Raw genomic sequence first — 21763 nt, 5'->3', positions numbered from 1 at the left:
TATGACAAAATCTCCTTTAGTAATAGCAAGAATGCGGTATGAAAGAAGTCATTAGATAGCCTCTCTTTTGCAGATGGATTCATGGAAAATAAGTTAAGGAAGTTTGCTCCAAACAAATTTTCTCCAAACTGGAAAGGCAAAGCCGCAGAGAGGAAATATCAGCATTCTTGATACGTTCACTGAGACTGTGGCTATAAGCACAAGGCCATCTTTAAATGATAATAATGCAACTGAAATAGATCATTCAAGGAAAGGAGAACTATTATTGAGGCCAACATGACCATCGACACTTGTTAGCTTGTCTCTGAAGAACAAAATTCTGAGCAGCCAAAGCTTAAAGTAAATGAAATCGTATCCAATTCTCAATCTAATGAAAATGCTTTGGGCTCTGGGCCAGAGAATAGATTCGAACCATGGATGGGAATTTTTTCAGGGCCTTAAATTTAAATGACTAAAATTATTTCTAAAGTACCATTCTACTCAATCTTTTGGAATAAAAACATGGCTTTCATTTTTTTAAAAAAACTTCATTTCAGTGTAAGGGTGGAATACAAGATCTTTACCCTTAGGTGGTCCAGAAAAGCAGATACTTCATTCTAGTGCATACTTCACATGGAGTAGATGCCTATTATAGCCACACACACTCCACATATAAATATACACACACACACACACAAAAAAAAAAAAATTTACACACAGACACCTTATATATACAGTAAACATTCATATGTGTATACACACATGTACAAACACACATGCACATATATACACAGACTATTAAATACACATGTATATATGCACACACACATACTTTGTGAACAAAAACTTGAAGCAAATATGCATATATGTCAACTTAGTTTAAAAGGATTTTTCCATTTTGAAAACACTATGTATTATATCGTGAAAATATCTATAACCCTCAGTTTCTTAACCAGTCAAGAACAAAGGAACCATTTTAGAATTACTAGTTTAGGTAAAACTTAATTATCTAGGAACTGAAGGCATTTGAAAGTTCTAAGAGTGGAAAACTGTAGCTTATTTTAGGAATGTCATATCTAAAGAATATATAGGCTTGCTTTAAAATATAAGCATTTAGGGGCACCTGACTGGCTCATAGAAGAGCGTGTGACTCTTGATCTGGGTTTGAGCCCCACGTTGGGTGTAGAGATAACTTAAAAAAAATTACTTTAATAAATAAACTTTTAAAAATGCAAACATTTAGAAGGAAAACATGTTGCTATGGCTCCCTCTCACTCTCTGGCTCTCACTCCCTTAAATAAATAAGGTAGAACTAACAGTAAGTATAGATAAATCAAGAGTTTGGGATCTGTATAGCTGGGAAACATCCTCCCCTGCCCCCATAGGAAGCGTAATCAAGCTGCTTCCTAAAGCCCTTCCCCTACCCACAGCAGCTCAGGGCTCAGTGGGTGGCAGTACCCAGCTGACTACTTGAGCCAGTCAGCCTAGATTCTGTATTCCCAATCCATTTGCCTCCAGCTTCCTGATCCCTGTTCATGATCATAGCTCCAAACCTGGGTGGGGAAGTTCTGTTTGGAAATACAGATTCATAAATCTGTGACTTAAGAGCCCATCATTGGTTAAGCCTTCTTCCTCCAAGCCCCTGGCCATGAGGAGGAAGCCTGGGCTCAGTGATCACCATCAGGCCCTGGTATTCAGGACACTTCATTTCTGGGACCTCCATGGACCAATGTGGATCAGCTCCCTCCTAGAATGTTACAACTCTGGGGCTTGGAATCAAGAGACAAAGGGCCACCTATCAGCCATTGAAGGGTACCTGGCCATGCCCCCCACCCTTACCATAGAACATTGCCTGAACACCCTAGGACTGCTCAGAGGGGAGTGGATCTTCTCACTACGTTCTCAGAGAAGGGGACAGGGAATGCTTTGTGTTATGACACAGTATCTGCCACCCACAGCTACCTGAGGTCCATATCCCACTGGAGTATGTGCAATTACGGTCCAAGGCCAAGGGTCAAAACTTCTTGAAGTCCATGGATCTAATGGCAGCATAAGTGCATCTGCCATTCCTTCATACCTTATAGGGCCCTTACTTTTCTTACTATTTGACCTCTGTAATTATCAAGACTTTAAAGTATCTCTGATCATTGCAGAGTTGTGGTGACTTGTTTTGGAATAGTTAAATCAACATTAGGGACTACAAAATAGTGAGGTTTTTGGAGGTGCTGAAAGAGCCCATAGAGGAGCCAGCTTTAGACTGTACATATTCCCTTGAGCTCCCTTCAGCCCTTGTAGGGCCCTAAATGGGGTCTTCCATTTCTTTCCACACAATGTCCTAGGATACAATCCTCATTTATTTTCATAACCTTATCTCAGATGGCCGTCTCATTTGTGACATCTCTTGATTTATTCGTGTATTTATTCATCCAACAAACATTGATTCGGTCGGTGTTTCCTATTTGGCTGACAATGTTGAGTAGTGGAAATCTACAGATGAATAAAATATAGTCCCTTTCCTCGATGAACTTACAGCTCACCATAGGAGACAGATAAATGAATTAACAGTTAAAGAACAATATAGTAACTGCTGTTAGCTTTGGGCGAAACAGAGACAGAAGCTTCTAAATCAGTTATCATGTCCAAGAGAAAACAGTTTGACCACTTCTGGCACCCATCCTCTTTTCACAGGATTTCCAGGCATAGGTTGCTGAGAATAACCAATTTCAGGTCATGCCCGCGTGGAACTAGGATCATGTTGATGTGCGTGGCTGTGACATCCACCTACAATTGTAGAACTTCCATTCTCACTCAAAATCTCCCTCAGGCACTCTAGGAAATAACCCACAGGGACTATGTCAAGTGTATTTACATACGTCCTCTCTGTCCCTGATCTCTGAGTCCTCTACCACATAACAGCCTCTGAATGTGCCTCATTCTGCCACTGTCACAGCTGCTCTGAGGGTACATGGCTGCCATCCAAGCAAAAGCACTGCCTCCAGTCATTCCCAACACTGGAGGCATTGCTCTCTGCCAGCTTTTCCCCACTGCCAAAACTGGGGATATCCCATATCACTGTGCCAGTCACCAAGGAGAATCTGTTGAAGCTGGCACTGATATGGCATGAGAACCCATGTCCACTTCAGGTTGAAATTTCTCATTTTTGTTCTACATTCAGTTATCTTGGTCCCCAAGTGCTCCTGGCTCCCATGTCGCACTACTCAAAATGGCTCTATGTGAAACTCGCTCATGAGCTTTTAACTTATCACCAAGACTCAGACCTGTGTCTGGGCTTTGGCCTGGAAGAAAGAAGAATGAAGGATCATCTTCACGGGAAGATATCCTGTGCCCCAAATCTGCCCACCCTATTTATTACCCTGTCATTCTTCTTGAGTCAAGTTTATATGCCTGACCTTCTCCTCAGGACAACTATTTTTCTGGATGATTTCTTCATCTGCTACTCAAATATGCTGCCAGCAGATCTTTCCATAACTCTCCAGCCACACCCAGGGGTGTGGAATTCCCTGTGGATGCTGCTATTAAATTTTAGATCTCTGTTGGTATGACAGGCAAGGTTTCCTGTTAATTGTGAATGACAGGCAAGTGGAGGAGCTCTCTATCCTCCATTTCTCAATTCAGATATTCTCAGGTACCCTCTAAAATAGTGGCAGCTGAATTAAGGAGATATCCTAGAAACCAAGAAGAATTTCAGATCTAGAAGCATCAAATACTATTGGACAAGCAGTGCCATTTCCCATCCCTCCCAGGGGCCAACATACCCAAGATAGCCTTCATGAGTATCACATGCTAAAAAATATATAAGAGCCTATATCCTGCTTATGCAACTTTTCCTTTCAAGAGAGGGCAGCCTTGCATGATGCCATTACCTCCAAGAGCTCCTGCCCATCAGTGTACCATTTAAACCTGAACTGGAAGATGGCTTCCCATCCAATAGAGACTAAATGTTGGAGAGACTGACATTCCTGAACTTCCATACATGTCACTTTAGCAACTTTCCTATCTGTTATAGGGCTTTTATTTTCACTTAAATACAGGTAAGTAAATAGCTGCTAAATAGTTGGATTCTGGATAAGTGAGATGCTGCATAAAGCCAAGCTAAGTCACTGAACAGACTATACCAAAAAAAAAAAAAAAAAAGCATTGTGCTGGATGCTTATATGTATTCATTGTGATCTTTTTTTATTCCTGGAGAATGATGGAACTGCTGAAGCAAAATCCATTGAAAGCTATTCACAATTTAGCATTCACCATCATATGGAAATGTCAGTTTCACTAACAAAAGAAATATTAGAGACATGTTTAATATAAAATGCAAATATAATAGCTTGGTAGGCTGGATAAGTTAGCAGTGTTTCACTTAAACCTATTACCTTGGTGGATTAAATACAGTTCCAGATCTTTTGCAAAAAGGATATTCTGATGAAGTTACATCTTATACCAGCTTTTGTGGCTTATCAGTTCAGTTGCATATAAGTAGAAAGAGGACAAAATAAGAGTGGGATACAGCCATAGAGAAATAGGAGGATCTGCCCCACAGAACTTCCAACACCCACAAAGAAATACTGTTATTTGCTCAAGATTAATTATGAATAATTATGAATAATTTGTAGCAAAGATTAATCTGTCACGTGATAAAATAGGTGAGGGTGCACCAATCCTACCAGACTTGCCTAACCACTTCCAAATTTTGATACTTGCTTGTGTAACCCAATTCAGCTGAACAGAGGTGGGCCCAGCCTGACCTGTGAAACTGGCTCTGCCTTAGTGCTTCTGTAGCCATGTGGGGTACCCGGTTCCCTTAGCTGAAACCCCACAACAGCAGACCCCTCCCTCCTGTGACTGTCACGCACTCCAGACTATGACCTCATCTTCACCTCCAGGACTCAAATGCACATCATGCCTTGTACATGGCTTTTGTTTTTTTTTTATAATTACCATGTCCTGCTGGATATAACATCTTACTTAAATGCCACATAATTTATCATTCTGTGGCACTACCCAGTACCTTCAAGAGCTCCTAGAGGATTAGCTTCCCTCATCTCCCATCCTACACCTCCACACCAATGGAAGTATTCTGGCTCCTGAAACAGCACACTTTGTACCTCCACTCGGTAAGACAGGCTTGGTGGAAATTAACCAGCCCCATCCATTTTGTCCAGACCAGTTCTCTTGTCCCATCATTGCAGGATTACTTATAAGCTTTGAGGTTTATACCTCAGATGGCATTTCCCTGTGGGCTCTTCCAAAGGAGCATCTTGCAAATTACTGCAGAGAACTACAAAATAACCAAACCCTTTTTAAAAGAGCATTCCTTCTGTAGCTTCTGTGATTCTTTTTGCTTTGTATTACATTATTATACTGGGAATATGATTTGTTCATAGCTATATATATAGATAGATAGATAGATATTTATATTTTTATATACAGTCAAAAAATATGAAGAGATTATGCTCAGCGATTCCTGCTCTAAAATACTCTATTTGCTGTTGCTACTAGCAGCAAGTCTGCCAAAGAAGATAATAATCCATAGAGCAATGGTTACCAGTCTATTGGATAAGGAAGAAAAGGTGGGAGACAGATGATATTTGTAAAAAGAGGTTCTAGAAGGGAAACATGGGCACAAAGGACTTCACTGAATAGTTGTGAACTGGACTTCAGAGAGCTGTGTTCCACTTTTGATTCTGCCCTAACTAGCTGTGGAATGCTACACTGGCTAATCCTGTTCAGCCTGTACAGTGGTTAATCCTGTGTAGCTTCTGCACAAATGGAAGTTGCCCTAGATCAGGTCTTTCAACTCTGGTCTTCCATGTTTCCACGACTATGTACTATCCAGATGTCAGGGCAGATGGCTAGTTAGGAATCTAGAAAATTGTAACAAAAGCAACAATTACCAATTCTCATTTTCATAGTATTTTCTGCCAGACTTCAAGCTCAGCACTTTACATAACATTATCTCGTTTAGTCCTCACAGACATTTCTGGAGGTTTGTCTCATGGTCCCCATTTCCCAGAAGAGGGAACCGCTCTCAGTGCAATTATCCAATTCCATTAGGATGGCAGCAAGAATACATAACAGAGCTGAGATTCCAGTCCTGTTAGAACCACCTCCAAGCTCACTTGTAGTGAGACACCGTAAGAAGTTCCAGAACCTCTTCTCATCACTCAAGATCTGAAATCTTGCCAAGCTTTCCCTTCCCTCTACACTCTAAATTCCTGATTTACCCCTTCTCCTGACTTCTAAAACGCTTATGTGTCTGTGCCTCTGGCTTGTGTGAAAGGGTAACATAGAGTTCTTCATCCATTCTTTGCAACCCGATGGGAATCAATAAGAAAACAGCAAAAATAGAACTTCTGAGCAGCCGCTTGCAAGATGAAATATAAGTAAAGATATGACCCAAAGAGGGCAAGACTTAGCTCAAAAGAATGGCTTTTTAAGACAGTCATATAAAATCCTCTTAATATAGGCAAAGATACCTAACATGAGTCAATTGTAATTTTGCTGAGGCCACCTTTAAATCATAAACACCGGGTGGGGGTGGGGTGGTAGTGGGAGATTTCACCTACCTGGCAATGAAGTCTAAATAATTGCCCAGCCTTCACATGTTATCAGAGTAAACCAGTTTTGTTTCTTTGGGGAAAATGTGCCATCCCACCCCCAACAATCTGACAACTTCTAGTGAGTGGTAATTACGTATGTGAAGAGTTACAAGAAAACGAAGGTGATCCTTTGCCAGAAAGAAGTTTTGTAAAATTAAGGAATGAACTCCAAAGTCAGAATTGTGCTTGGAACAAGGTCATCATAGCCTCTACTTGGAAATAAGCAAAAGCTCTAATGTTTTATCAATATACTCTGGTAGTACAGTCAATCTTCATCCACAGATTCTATACTTACAAATTCACCTCCTCACTTCAATTTATTTGTAACCCACACAGAAATACTTGCAGTGCTTTCATGGTCATTTGTGGATATGTACAGAGAAGGAAAAATTTTGAGTCCCCCTGCATGTACATTTCCAGCCGAGGTTGAATGAGGCAACACTCTGCTTTCCTGTTTGAATTTTCATACTGTAGACAGGTGTTTTATTCCCTGTGTATTTAGTGCTACATATTTCACACCTTGTGCTTTTGGTTTACTGTATAAAATGACTCCTAATCATAAATGCAGAAGTGTATAGTGTTATTAAGTGAGAGCAGGCTGTGATGTGACTTACCGAGAAAGCACATGTATTAGATAAGCTTCCACCAGGCAAGAGTTATAGTGCTATTAGCCATGAGTTCAATACTAATGAACTAACAATATATATTAAATAAGATATCTTTAGGGGTGCCTGGATGGCTCACTTGGTTAAGTGTCCAACACTTGATCTCAGCTCAGGTCTTAATCTCAAGTTTGTGAGTTCAAGTGCTGCATTGGGGTCCACACTGGGCATGGAGCCTACTTAAAAAAAAATTTTTTTTAAGAAAAAAGAATTTTTAAATAAGGTTAAATAAGGTGTCTTTAAACAGAAACACACATAAAACAAGGCTATGCATTGATCACTTGACAAAAATATGACAACCAGAGGCTCAAAGGAACCTAACCCTGTACTTCTCCTAGGAGCAACAGTTCAGTATTTACTAATTCAGAGTCTCTGTGGACTTTATAGAACATAACTACCATGAAAAATGAGAACTGGCTATATTTACAACTTTAGGAATTCTTAATGATGTCTTGAGCTATTTCTTGGGACTATCAGGGGACTGTGGACCTAACGATTTCATGCCATTTTCTGCTTCATGGAAGATGGGAATTTACAAAGCCATCCTTATTCTTCCTCCTATGGTAGGCAGCTTTCATCCCTATTCAATTCAACCAGTATTAATTGAGTGTGCCAAAACCTAGTGCTATTGGAAGATATGCAAAAGAAGCATTTAGCAGTCTGACCTCAAGGGATTTTTACCTTTGTTAGAAAGACCAGGTTTAATGTGGCAGATATAGCCAGGTCCAAAGCAAAGTGGAAACATCTTAGAAATGGCAGGGAGAAGAACAAGCTCCCTGAGGCATAACCTAAGGGAAACAGGCTATTTTTCTAATAGTAACCTTGAACTGTTAATTTAGCGTTTCCTCCAGGAACTCTGCAAAGGAAGTTCAGCTTTAGCCAAAGCTTCTAATTAACTCCAAAGTCTCTACCACATCAGCAAACACCTAAAGACCACCCCAGTGTTCATTTCTCACCTGACAGAAGTCAAAAAACTGATGTAAGTGAGAATTGCACCCTAGGAAATCTTTTTTCACCATGGGAAACGGTTGCTGTATTTCCCTCATTTTGATGATTTGGGGGACCCGTAATCTTATAGCAAAAAAAAAAAAATAGCATTTATGATACTCAGAATAAAAATAGTAACATTAATTTATTAGACACCCAGTATATAGTAGAACCTGTGCTGTGTTCTGGGAACACAGAAATAAAAGTCATGGTCTCTACCTTCCAGGGTCTCATAGTCCAAAGAGAAGAACCTGATTATTGTGCCAGTGGAAAAAATGCTGTGAGACAGGAGGCCGGGGTAGGGGGTTTGTGACAGCACATAACCTATTGTGGCGGTTTGGGGCAGAGGGTAATGCTTCTTGCTGGAACAGAATCTTGACGGTGAAAGAGTTGACCAAATGACAGAAGTAGAGGTGAACATCCAAGAGGTGGGAACGTTGTATGAAACCCTCGAGGCATAAAATAGTCATGGGTATTCCGTGACCTGTAGCACAAAGTAGGAAATGGAAGAATTTTAGGAAAGAGGGCTGGGAAGATGCAAGATCTTCATCATGAGGAGCCTTGAAGCCCAAGTTAGAAAGCTCAAATCCACTGAAGGTTCATAGAGGCAAGCGAAATAGTTCTATTTGCACTTTCTGTAGATCAATTAGAAGTCATACAGAGAATGCATTGTGGGCTAGGCTCCTCTGAGAATGAAGAGAACAGCTGGGCTGGTAGAAAAGCCAGTGGAGAAATAAACCAAGAAAGGAGTGGTCAGAATGTGGTAAAAGAGAATGGTTAGAGAGGAATTAGGAAAGCTGAATTAGAAAAACCTGAAGAGTGTGTTGCAATGAAAGGTGTGCGGGAGAAGGGTTGCTTAAGGAGGAGAGGGTTTGGGGATGATGAGGAGTTAGGAGTGTATTGAGTTAGGACTGCCCAAGCTGATAGCAGCCAGATACCCAGAGCCGAGCTCAGGAGAGTGGTTTGACCTGGAGATGAGAATTCCAGGAGATGATCAGTTTATAGATGAGTGTCAAAATCAAGGGTTTACGTTTATACAAGGCAAAGTATGTCCAGTTGAGAATAGAAGAGGACCAAAGAAACACTTTTTGGGGAGTACTGATATTAAAGGTGTTAAAAAAGACACTAAGTCTGAGATGAAGCAGCCATACATGAAGGAGGAAATCCAGCATAGAATAGTGTCAGATAGGAAAGAGGAGAAGAGTATCATGGAGAAGGGGGTGATCAACAGAATTTAACTGCAGGGAAGGAAAGCACAGTTGAATGAGTAGAAATGAAAGCAGAGGGCTTTGTTAGAGATGCAAAAGAAAGTGAAGCACTAAAAACGGCAAATGTAGGCCAGTCTGTGGGTAAACTTGACTTTCGAGGGAAGGAGAGAGATAGGCACAGATAACAGGAATGGAAAGCTAAAGATGGTTTCTGCGAATGCCAGTTGGAACTGAGCAGTGGCTTTTAATTGCTGGCAGGATGTAAGGAGCACTTTCAAATTGCACGTGACTACCAATTACACAGATTCCAAGATGAAAACTGTGTAATAAGGGTGTCCGGTAGGGGGATGAGAGAGGATGGAGAACAGAAGAAGCCTCGGGTGAGAGATTCTGAAGAGGACATTCCTAGGAGAACCTACAAAGAATAATAAAATGGCATCAGATTAAGACTCAGAAGATCCATGAATGCCTCTTACTAGTTTTCAACCTTATACAGTTTTATCACCTCCCAGAGCCTGAGTGTCCTCATCTGTAAAATAAGCTCAATACTATCTGCCTTGCCAGGCTCTAGTGAGAATTAACCAGGATAATATGCATGGAGAGCACTTTGGAAATTGCAAGACCCTGTTAAAATTGTATGAGAAGAGGGGGCCCTTCTTGCTGCCCTTTACCATTTGCTGAGGTGTCTCTTCCTGCTGAGGTTATTTCAGGTGCCATGGGAAAACTTCCAAACTATATGCAGGATCTCTCTTCTGGGGATTTCTATCTTTTTTTCCTACCCACTTGAGATGTAGAGTTCTGTGGATGAATAAGAAGAAAAATATATTTTAATTTCCTTTAAATATTAGCAAAGCACTAATCACTAATGGTAACAAAAGATGGAGATACATATGAAAATATGCAAATACATTTCTAGGTATTTAATCTTCCTAGTTATGGTCTTTATAAAAAAAAAATCTTTAAAAAAAATATCTTTGTAGAGATCACTACCTTAGAAAAAGATGGCATTTCATCATGCCTGCTAAGATGCCAGTGACCACAGGGCAAGTACACCATCCCCTCTTTATTGTTTTAAATTAGCACTTTCCTCTTGGTCTAACAATATATACAGTCCCATTGATATTCGCCTTGTAGTTGCTAATATCTATATATTTTTAACTGAAACAAACTAAAATATTTCATAGAAAGACTGGGCATCAAGAAAATATAAAACAAAATGAACATACTTAGATGCTAGGTATTTTGAACCAAAGCATAGATTGCAAAGTGGCATGCTATGGACCAAGACCACCTTCAAAAATATATTTTGTTTGACCCAAAGATCATTGAGAGAAAAAACAAAACAAACTTTGAGCCAGTATTTCAAAATCAATATAGTTATATTTAAACACACTACCAATACCTACCGCCCCTTAAAACATTGGAAGATGAGGCAACATAAAGCACAGCTTTTCTTCCCCTTAACAGAAGTGAGTGGCTCTGTTGCCACTTCATCCCAAGCTCTACTCTTCCCTATTGCCTCCTCAGGCTGGTGCCCGCAGGTCCCTGAAGTATGTCGGACAGTATGACCCCTGGTATAAGGCAAACCAGTACAATGCACAATACAAAGGAAAAGAAGAAGTTTGTTTCCAAGGATAGATTGGCTAAGAGAAAGAAAAAGGAAACAAACTTTTCCCAGCCCGAATACTGGTAGCGAGTGCCTGCCCAATTCTTAGCTCTTAAACAGCATTCTATCTGTATTACTATGGGGCTCTGCAGAAGTACAAGTCAAATCTTCCTTGTGAGCGTATGATAGAGATTAAAATAAAAGCAGCTACTTCCTCTGGGAAGAGTCTAATGCATAGCCCAAAAGAAAAATTTGTATTACTTCAGAAGCTGAGGCAATTTGCCAGAAGATCCCAAAAGGCTCTTCCTATCCTCACAAGGTCAAGAAAATTTGATAACCGCTGATGGAATGGAAAGACATCTGGTAGACCACACTTAGAGTTAGGAAGATAAAGCTCATCTCTAAGTTTTATTAATACAGACATACTGGCCATGGCTGGTCTTTGCCACAGAGAAGAAATTCCCAAGCAGTGCATTCTTGGGCTCTCATCAAGTGGTCTGTTGTCTGTGGAATTTCCTATTCTCCAGCCCCAGAGCAGAAATCAACCCCCACCCCACCCCGGCTTTGGCCGTCATGAGGTTTAAAGAGGATCATTTGTTTTCATTACAGCCCCTTGAAGCCCTTCCTTCCCTCCTCATTAATGAATTTCCAGTCTTTCATCAAAAAACAAAAACAAAAAAACAAACACAAAAAAGGACCTAACAGAGGACATGGTTAAGTGGCTGGCGCGCATGGCGACGCCGGCTTTAAAGAGAGTAGATGGCCATTTACTGATCGCAAGGAGGGGTTGACATCCTTGGTTAGTATGCTAATTTCTTCTCTTGCATTTAACATTCAGATCAGGTCTGTACAGGCCCTCCAGAGCCGCAGAGCCCGGGCATGGGTGGCTGTCTGCCTCACAGCGTTGAGCATTCTCGGCATGAATTACAGAAATGCCCAAGCATTCTCTCTTGCTCCGACTTCGTTCTCTTTTTCCCTCCCTCTCGGAGGGACACACAGACACAGAGCCACACATAGGTAAGCACACACCACGCATAGTGCCACCATCCACACGCACACACACACACACACACATACACACACACACAAGCATAGGCGCACACACACATAAACACTATAGACACAGGTCTCTATGAATGCTGAAGAAATGCCACGCAAGGTGCCCGAGTCATCCATGACTGGCTTAATTCCTCCTCCTTTTGGTGTCCAAGGCACACTTCTGCAGGATAGATTTCTCCTGCTCCAGAAATTCGCCATGTATTGGGGAGTCCACATTTAAAAAGCAACATGAAGAATCAAACCCCAACCAGAAGGAGGACATCTTATCTATTGACCTTCCAGTCCCAGAAATCCTTAAAAAAAACAAAAAACAAAAAAAAAAAACCAACTCCATTCATGTGAAAAAGGACCAGATAGCTCGGTTAACTGAATACCCAGAAAGAAAGAAGATCCAGCTCATCACTTTATTCCTTGAGGTCTCCACCTTGTCATGTGTGTTTGGAAACCTGTATTAAAAGGGTCCTACTGGTGACCCGTTTGGGATTCACCAAGCCACGGCCAGGTGACAACAGAAGAGGAACCCCAAACTATCTCCCCCATTCACATGGCGGTTCAAATGGCAAAGACAATCGCCTGGCATGATTGCCAGAAGCCCAGTCTACGGAAAACTGGATTTCCTCAACCTCCTTTTTTCCAGAATATTTTTGTAACCTTGCAGCAGCTTCCTGGAGACACACAGAGAATCAGCAGCTCCTATTATCAGAAGGCACATTTAGGGGTTGCTTTTAATAAACTGGAGCAATTTTGAACAAGCAGGAGCTCCAATTAAAAGGAAAGGACAGGTTGGTTTTGTTTTTTGTTTTTTGTTTTTTTTACTGTTTTGTTTCCTTAAAGTGTGGCATAGCTGTGTAACCTGGCATGCCGTGGCTCCTTCCTGGGGACACCGGTGGTCCCTGGTCCTGTCCCCTGGTGCCCGCACAATATTCCATATTTGGCCGAGGAACCCCGGGCAATTCCTATCGGAGCCTCCGACAGGAGTAAGGGGTGTTTCCTCTGAGCTGCAGACTTGATTTGCCTCGATTTTTTTTTTTTTTTTTTTTTGGCTCTGGTCCAAGATGTTTTCCTGTCATCATTTCACTGTCTTTTCCTGTAATCCCTTTTTTAAACATTGCCAACAATTAGTCGATTTATCTCCACCACCATCACCACCACCACCCCCACCTCCATATCCACGCAAACACACACTCCACTAAGCCCCATCACTGTCTTGTTTTGCCTTGAAGTATAAGAAATTACAGCTTCTCATTAGCTGGAGAGCACGTTTGGAACGGCTTTGTGTTTACTCACTTAGTAAGTGATGCTGGCTTTTTTAATTATTCTCCCTCCGCGTGCCATCAGAGAGCAGCAAGCTGTTCCAGCCAAACCAAGCGACTGCGTATCCTCCGCAAGGCAGTTGGAAGCAATCGTGTTTTACCTCCCTGGTGCTGCTTTCTTCCTTCCGTTGTCAGCAAGCCAAGGAATCCCCCCAAAGCTCTTACGTAGGAGATACCAAAACCGTGAGTCACGTCTCAGTCCCCGAGCAGAGGGAGTCCGCTGCGTGAGGCACAGAGCAGCACACCAGGATGGGGCTCTCCTCCAAGCCACCGAGATCCCGGGACCCAGACGCCCATCGCCACTTGGTGTTTCTTGCTATTGCTCCCTCTTGCTCTTCCACCCCGGGTCCCTTCCTTCGCCTTCGAGCGCCTTCCTCTTTTTCTCTTCCTTTCTGTGTTGCCGTCAGCCGCACACCCAGCAAGAGCTGGGTCCCTCTCGCCTCCTGTTATTTTTTTTTTCCCCTGCAGCAGGCTTTGGCTGCTACCTCTGCAAGCTGGATCACCAAAGACACACGACTCACTCACAATGAATAATCAATACAGATATTGATCTGCGGAAAATGTTTGTAAATTCCTGAAAGGGAATCAGGAGCAGGGGGCAGGGAGGCTCGTGGGGGACGACGCTGGAGTGCTCGTGGCGGTAGCAAGCAGAACTTCATTTGGATCCCAGGTCTTGCTGGCTCCGAGGTGACGGTACCGGAATGCGTGCGAACGAGGGTGTGCGCGTGTGAGTGCGCGTGTGCCGAGGCTGTTGTGCAGTCTCCTTTCTCTACAGCTGCTCTCCCCGAAGAATCAAGAGCCAAATGGTCGGGAGCCCCCGTCAGTGCCATGTCTTGGCTGCGGGCCAGCACTGTTTTGTTTTCATTATCACACGCTACTTTGCAATTTGCATAAATACAGGGTTATTTTTTATCGTGTCGCCCAAAAGATAGAGAGAGAGAAAAAAAATAGAAGTCTTTGTTGTGTGCAAGAGGGGCTTGCCGCCTACTCATCATGGCTAAGGATTTAGTGTATGTCGAGGGCTCCAGAAGAAATGCGGCCAAAGAAGTAGCAATCACAGGGAGGAAAGAATGCAGGAGAGACAAAAAGAGGACTTTAAAGAGAACTGCAGGGCGCTCAGCTTGGTGGAACCAAATATTAGGGATGCATTTTCGTCCATAAAGAAGGGGTAGAGAAAGAAGAAAGGGCGCCAAGGTCTAACCAGTGCCCTGCAGGACACAGGCTCCGCTCCGGCAGCTGGAATGGACCATTTGTTCTTGGTGGGAAAGGTACACGGGCCATTGAACACAAACTTGCTTTGTCCTGCCCTCATCCGAAACCTAGAAAGAGCAGGAGCAGAGGAAGCATTCCCTCAGAGCGCTCTACGCCAATGGTTTTCCAGTAGGCAAGGAGTTTGGGACCTTGGGCTTTTATCCCAGAGCCGCATCCCTTCCACTGAGCCTCCTGCATTGCATCATCAGCTCTAGTAGTGAGAGCCATGCGCACCCTCCCCTTGGCTTTGGCCGTGGAGACGAGGCCTCCTGAAGCTATACTCCCAAGTGGATGCCAGGCAGGCTCACATGTCCCAGGGAGTGGCACTTCATTTCAGAAAAAAAGCTTCTAGCTCTCTCAGGCCATGTGGATGTCCCCCTTTGATTTCTTACTCTTTCATCTCTCCCCCACTCTGTTTTTGTGGTTCAGTGGTAAAATCTCCTTGGGATCATTCTATTCCTTTCTCTCATTGCTCTATCTCCTGCTGGCCTGGCGACAGAACGGGTATGTCACCTTTGAGATAGCCATCTACAGGGGGAACCTCCGCAAGAGGATTCAATTCCAGCACCCCCTGTCCTGAAAGGAGCTGTATGCTTTATCAGCCAGCAGCAGCAGCAGGAGGAGGAACATGGGTTGTTTTTTTGTTTTGTTTTTTGTTTTTTATCCCCATTCTGGCTTCTGATTAGCTCCAGCAATCCAATTAGCAGAGGAATTTATATCACATGAGCTGAGGTGCCCCTACTCATCACAGCAGCCCAAACCCACTCATAAATTCTGCAGATACTACATCCTCTTGGGACATGGATTAATTACAACATCAGACCTTCCTGAGTGGGTTGACCACTGAAGGTATATGTGAACATCAGAATTGAAAAAAAGGCAAAAAGGCAGGACTTTTGTGCCTTACCAAGGATGCACGAAGGCTGCTCTGTGCACCCTCCACTATGTGCATCCCTCATTGTTCCAATGTGCATCCAAGAGGCCAAGTGGACCAGAATTGAGCATTATGCAGGAGTGGCTCAATCATGGCACACCCATGTATTTTCTTCCTGTCTTTGAGACGTTTATTGTGAAACTTCAGGGCTCCTAGAGACTGGCTGATTTCCTGCTTCCAGCCTATACTTCCCCCAAAATAGTTAAATTATTTAAAATGGCTCCATGAAGAGAAATGTCATTATCTTCATTGGTATTCCATTCTAGTTGGGGACAATCGTGATATTGTACTCTTATATCTATCTGCAACTTCATTCCAAATTTATCCTTGCATTCATCAATCTTGAGCATCTATCTCTCCATTCATCTAACTATATTCATTTATATATCAACTCTTTATTCTGCTTCCCAGTCATCTGTTCATCCGTGTGCGTCTAGCTATCCATTTTCTAACCAGGTATTGATCTATGAATATCTTTCTATTATCTGTCATCTACTTGCCTATCCTTTGTGTCTCTATTAATTCATTCATCTGTATTATCCATCTGTTTTTCTATCTATTCATTAATCTATTCATGTATCTATCCATTCAATCATCTATCATTTGCTTATCGGTTACCTTTTACTTTGTGCCTTTTGTTGGCTATGATCTTAACAGAATCCCAGATTCACATTCTCAATCATTTTTAAGGTAAATACTGCCCAATTTCCTAATGAAGTCTATAAATGCTTTACACTTCGTTATCTGTTCTCTGGCTTAAGAGTCTTATAAATTAAAGAAGTCAGTAAAATCGCATGATTTTAAATGAGTTAAAAACTGCAAGGAAAATATTTTATCTTGAATTCCTGGGATATTTTCTTTGCTTAATAGAAGTATGCATTTCTACTCCCTCTTAAACCATGGCTTTAAAAGAGGGAAATTTCAGATAATGTCTTACACATAAATCTCATTCAGGATGTTGTGTCTACCACTGAGAAAACTTCATGCAAGTGACCCAATTCAACCAGAGTTAACTTGGGATTATTTTTTATCATAAAGCAAAGCAGACACTAAACCCTAACGTGGTAATGTGGTCATACTTGCTTGGACTTACCTTGTATCCAGGTTGGCGGTCCGAGCAGCAATTTGGGAAGTAAAAATAGATTTTTCTTCCTTATTACTTTTATTCAGAAGGCAGTCAGGTCTGGACCAAAACTGGAGATTCAGCGTCTTCTCAGAATGACCCCTAGTTTGTTAGCATCCAAGAAAATGGGTCAGTGAAGCATTATTGGGTTGGCGAAAAATGTTAATGGATGAATCTCATTTCTGTTTGGGGCAGAAACTGCCATTTGTTGCTGTGAGTGAGGACTAAGGCATTTGGTGGACTTTTCTCTGTGTTTGCAGGGAATCACTTCCCAAACAGCCTGGGTCAGAATCCGAAGAGTAGTCAATGTTATTGTCTTTGGCACTAGCCATCTCTAATATTCTGTTAATTTGTAGCCAGTATTATAAATTAAGGATCCAAGTTTGGCTGTTTGTCTGCCTGTGTGTGTTTAACTAAATTTAAGTGTATTCTTTAGGATAAATCCAATAGAGACCTCAGTGGTTCTGGAGTTACACTTCTCAAAGAGCAGACAAGGACCTGAGCCATGTATCCTCCAAAAAACCGAGGCGGATGGAAATCACTTCATTCTTCTTATCATGTTACTTCCATATGTCCCATCACCATAGCTTGCTGGATCCCATTGTAATCAGAAATGAAGTTACATGCTTCCATGTTCAAGTCTTGATTTTTTTGCCAGGCTAACCAGGGCCAACTTCTTCTTGAGGCTCAGGAGACACAGCACCTAAGGCCCACAACACTTTTAGGGGCCCACAGAAATGTCTTAATTTCTTCTAAAGTCATTAAAATGGTAAAGGTTTTGGTCAGAGAAGATGGACTCTTTCCAAGTTTTTTATTTTTAAGTAATCTCTATACCCAACCTGGGGCTGGAACTCAAAACCCTGAGATCAAGAGTCACATGCTCTACTGACTGAGCCAGCCAGGCACCCCACTCAAAGAAAATGCTTTAATATCTACTGTTAATATATTTATCTTAATGTCAGTGCAGTCATAAAATAGAAGTTTGAATAATTGTTTAGGTAGGAAAGAGCCCATGAAGGCAAAAACACCCAGCACTAACAAAAGCTATGCATGATGTGGCTTTGATGTTCACCAGATCACTTTTAACTTAGTTATGCTCAAGCCAGCCAGGACCTACTCCGGCGCCAAACTGCCTGGGTTCAAATCCTAGTGTTGTTGCTTTGCTAGAGTCATTCAACTTCTCTGAATCTCTCCTTAGCTGTGAAGTGGAGACAATGATATTATCTAATGCATAGGGAGGCTGAGGAGGTTAAATGAGATAATATGTATAAATTGCTTAGCACAGAACCTATGTGTAATAAGGGCTCAACAAATTTGTTATAGTAATTGTCATTGTTCTAACTCTGATGTCTTTACCTTTATTGTCTGCCTCTCTGTAATCCAGCAGTTATGACTAAATCAGTTCCTTTAAAAAAAAAAAAAAAAAAAAAAAAAACAGATTATCTCCTAGTCACCGTGGACAGAAAGAAGAAAAAGGTGGTAATTGAAGTTTCTTCCCTATTCTGGAAATCAGGAAATTTTCCTCTCTTAGAAGTAGTAAATTCTGTACTCTCTACCTGGAGCCAGGTCTTTATTCTGTATTATAAAACTCTTCTAATAAATCAGTGTCATCTGTCTTGATCGGAGATTTGATTCTTTCCTAACCTAAAACAATTCCTGCAAAAATCTTATTAAGAACCACAGGTTAAAAAGAATATTGTCAAAACTTTCTCTCTCCTTTTTTCTCTTTACTTTATTATCCCTTCATTTTTTTTGTCATTTAACTCCAATTATGAGATGCTAAGTGCTTTTGGAAATTTCATTGTTAATATCTTCTTACAGTGCTATTAACGTAAATCAAGTTTAATAGTGTCCCAGAAAGTGTAAAAGCAATCAAAAATTCAGTACTCACGAATCATTCTGTAATTTCAGCATAAAATGTTAATAGAAATAATATCCAATACCATAAAATATCAGTAAATTCAACTTTAAATATATGTGATGAATTACTTCTCCATCCTATAGCATTCGTGGAATATTTTGGTATGAAGTACTTAATTGGCCAAGCCATACCTCAGTCATGCTAAGGCCGCCAGAAGTCCCCTCCTCTGCTTTTCCTCTTACTAGCCAATCCTGGCAGAGTAGACAGCACAGTGACAGGCATTTCTTTATCCCAGACATGCTGAGTTATGTGGCCATTGGGAAAAATGACTCTGGATCAGGGTGGGGAAGTATGGTCAACTTGAAGGAATTCAAATTAATGAGAACAAAGACGTTTTGGCTCAATTCGAAGAATATTGATCAGCAGCTACAAGGCCTTAGCTCCATGTAATCAGCACAGATGGCTAAGATAGAAGCCCTGTCCTTGAGGAGCTCACATCTTATGAGACAGGCCAAGGCCAGGACACATACGACCCAAACAGTATTTCAGGCTCAGCTGTGAAAATGACTGTCATGTTCACCTATAGGTAAGGCTCTAAAGAACCAGTAGTTGGCTTGTAAATTGTAAAAGTTGGCTAAAGTAGGCAGATTATATGTGCATGTAACATGTACTTTAAGCATTTTAAATGTAAACCACATACATCTTTTTTGCATAAACCACTGTGCTATTGCTTGTCTACAGTTTCTAGTCTTTGAAGTGAAGGGAGAATTTAAGGCATTCAAGAGGCCATCAGAGTGAAGAATCCTTCCATTACATTTGTCCTACCTATATGGCAGTTGTCAGTGACTTACCTGAGCGTTTTCATAGAGTTAGCTTAGCCATCAGAGAAACAACTCTTCTTGCATCCATATATCTCTGGCTTATATTTTATTTAATTATGAATTTCATTAGCAAGAATGACTTTAATAAAAAAGGCTGGGGACAAACACAACTGACTCTTAAGAAGGGTACAACTCAGCTGGTGAAGGACTACTCAGGTGCATCAGGGGGTAGATTATTCTCTGGGATGCCATGGGGTACTGTGGGCATCTGTCAGTGGGGCTTGCCCAGGGAATGGAGAATGACTGCCAGTCCAAGTAGTCAGCAAAGTGGGTGTTGCTTCAGGAGTTTCTATCCCATAAACAGAAAGGTGAGCCCAGAGATAAAGAATACAATGTTGGGTCAGATCACAGACCACATGGGCCAGTAGTCAATCTCTGCTAGGATCATACAATGTATTGTATAACACAATGTTAATGGTCCACCTGACATCAGGGAGCCGAGTTAGTATCTTTATACCCATAATTGAACAGCTTGTTGTGACTCTGACCTCCAGTCATATATTCAAATCTCCTTACACCCGGCTTCATTTATACCCTATGAGGATATTCAGAAGAACAGATCTCAAATGTTTGCTCTCTATTGTAAATAGTCATATTTTCTGTATCTGTCCGAAAAGGGCTTTCCTTACACCAGTACTTCTTCAAGTGTGGAATGCATACCTGAGGGATGAAAGGCCATGTTTGGAAGAACACTAACAATATGTCAAAAAATTAACATTTATGCATAATAAAAATATAACTACACAATCTCATGTTTTCATGGATGGTGTCTCAGGATGAGGCTAAGTCCACTTAAGTAGAATTGTGAGTCTTTTGAAAGAAAAGCGTGAAGACACAGTGAAGGTGATACAGGAATAGGACAGAATCATGAAGGTGACAGTCAAACGACTGAAGTTTAGAAGAGCTAGCGTAAGCTTGAAGAGAAACCTCCAAGTTCAAGTATTGTACAGTTCAGCCCCTCCACCATTCAGACTTCTCCAGCTGAAGGCTCTGGACGTCATAGGTAGTCTGTATTCATGTGAAGCAATCATCTTCCTGATTTTTGTGCCTATTTTCTGTGCCTTACTATCTATATCCGTTTGATTGAAATATTTGGGCTTGCACTCACTGGCTTGCACTTAAAGATACCCAAGAGACTTCTCGTTAGCAAAAAATTCTAGGTGGTTGGTACAGCCTTTCATGAGTCTGCCAACATGGAGTCCTTTTTCTTATAAACAAGACTCTGTTGGCCACAGTTCTACAAAAGCTCTTCTTCCTTCACAGGCCACACCTAGAGATACAATGCAAGGCACTTAGAAACAACACTTGAGGAATATTACTTATTTGAGTTGACTTGTCTTGCTTAGGTGAGGTCGACCTGCTCTCCATGACTCTGTCCTTGGAAATTTCCATGTTCAAGAAAATTGATATAACCACAGAGAAGCGACCTCAAAGCTCAATATGTGGCTGATTTGAACAAGAAAAATTTCTGGGCATTTTGTATACATGTTGTGCTGCTAAACCCACCTTTTATTTTGCATTTTCTTACATTGTAAGAGAAAGTAATACTTTAAAGCCCTGTATTTTCAATATGCCTTTTTGTATTGTCAATCTTAGTGTATGACACTCCTATGAGGAGAGATTATTCACACCTAGTAAGTATCTTGTTCATCTATAGAAAATAATTATAGCCATCAGTGATGACTTCAGAGTGTTCAGTGTTGAGGAGCATAAGAAAAAGATGTGAGAGGTTTCTGGGAGACAATCAGACATGGGGGAGAAGAAGGTTCATCACTGAGTTTCATATAATAGAGAAAATTTTTAAATAACCTGAAAATCCAAAAATAGGGGTTCTATCAAATACAATTTAGTCTGTCCATACCATCATATACTGGACAGCCATGTTGTGAAGTGATATTTAAAGACCTGGAAAGTATATACAATACATAAAGTAATTTTTTTAAGTTAAAAAAATAGCATAGATAAGAGATCCCAATTTTATTTTTCAATCTATAAAAGTGCAACCCAAAAGTAAAATGTATAAAATGTATACTCATATGTGAACAATCTGTAAAAAGAAAATAAATACTTACATATAAAAGTGCATAAAATATAGACATCAAGATTGTAACCATGAATAAAAGTATTTCAGGGGTTTTTATTTTCTTCTTTTTTTCCAAATTGTTTATGATGATCACATATCTTTTATGTGAAAAAAAATCACAGATACAGATATATAGTTATAAATTATAAGACAAGACACAGATAGCAACCTGACATACAGAATTACTTTTATTTATGAGGCA

General features: G+C 41.0%; 1 protein-coding gene and 1 long non-coding RNA gene across 22 annotated transcripts in view; one reads left to right on the top strand and one right to left on the bottom strand.

The window, feature by feature from the left end:
- The window catches only part of ZFHX3 (zinc finger homeobox 3), a 525132-nt gene that overhangs the window by 124188 nt on the left and 379181 nt on the right, over positions 1-21763 (top strand). Inside the window, exon 1 of one of the 21 annotated variants that reach the window (XM_049110744.1) lies at positions 4932-5108. The exons of the other annotated variants lie outside the window; for them this stretch is intronic. The gene's annotated coding sequence lies outside the window, so the exon portion shown is untranslated. Of the gene's footprint in view, positions 1-4931; positions 5109-21763 lie in introns of those variants that run through there. 21 annotated transcript variants of the gene reach the window in all.
- Positions 8457-13988, bottom strand: LOC112646571 (uncharacterized). Its single transcript, XR_003127725.3, has 3 exons — positions 13403-13988; positions 10122-10248; positions 8457-8726 (listed from the first exon to the last, which is right to left on the bottom strand). It is a non-coding gene; the product is annotated as an uncharacterized LOC112646571 (long non-coding RNA).

The sequence above is a fragment of the Canis lupus genome, chromosome 5 (genome assembly GCF_003254725.2).
Source record: "Canis lupus dingo isolate Sandy chromosome 5, ASM325472v2, whole genome shotgun sequence".
NCBI classification, from domain to species: Eukaryota; Metazoa; Chordata; class Mammalia; order Carnivora; family Canidae; genus Canis; species Canis lupus.
The sequence above is the reverse complement of the archived record's forward strand: the minus strand, read 5'-3'. Positions and strand labels throughout refer to the sequence as shown.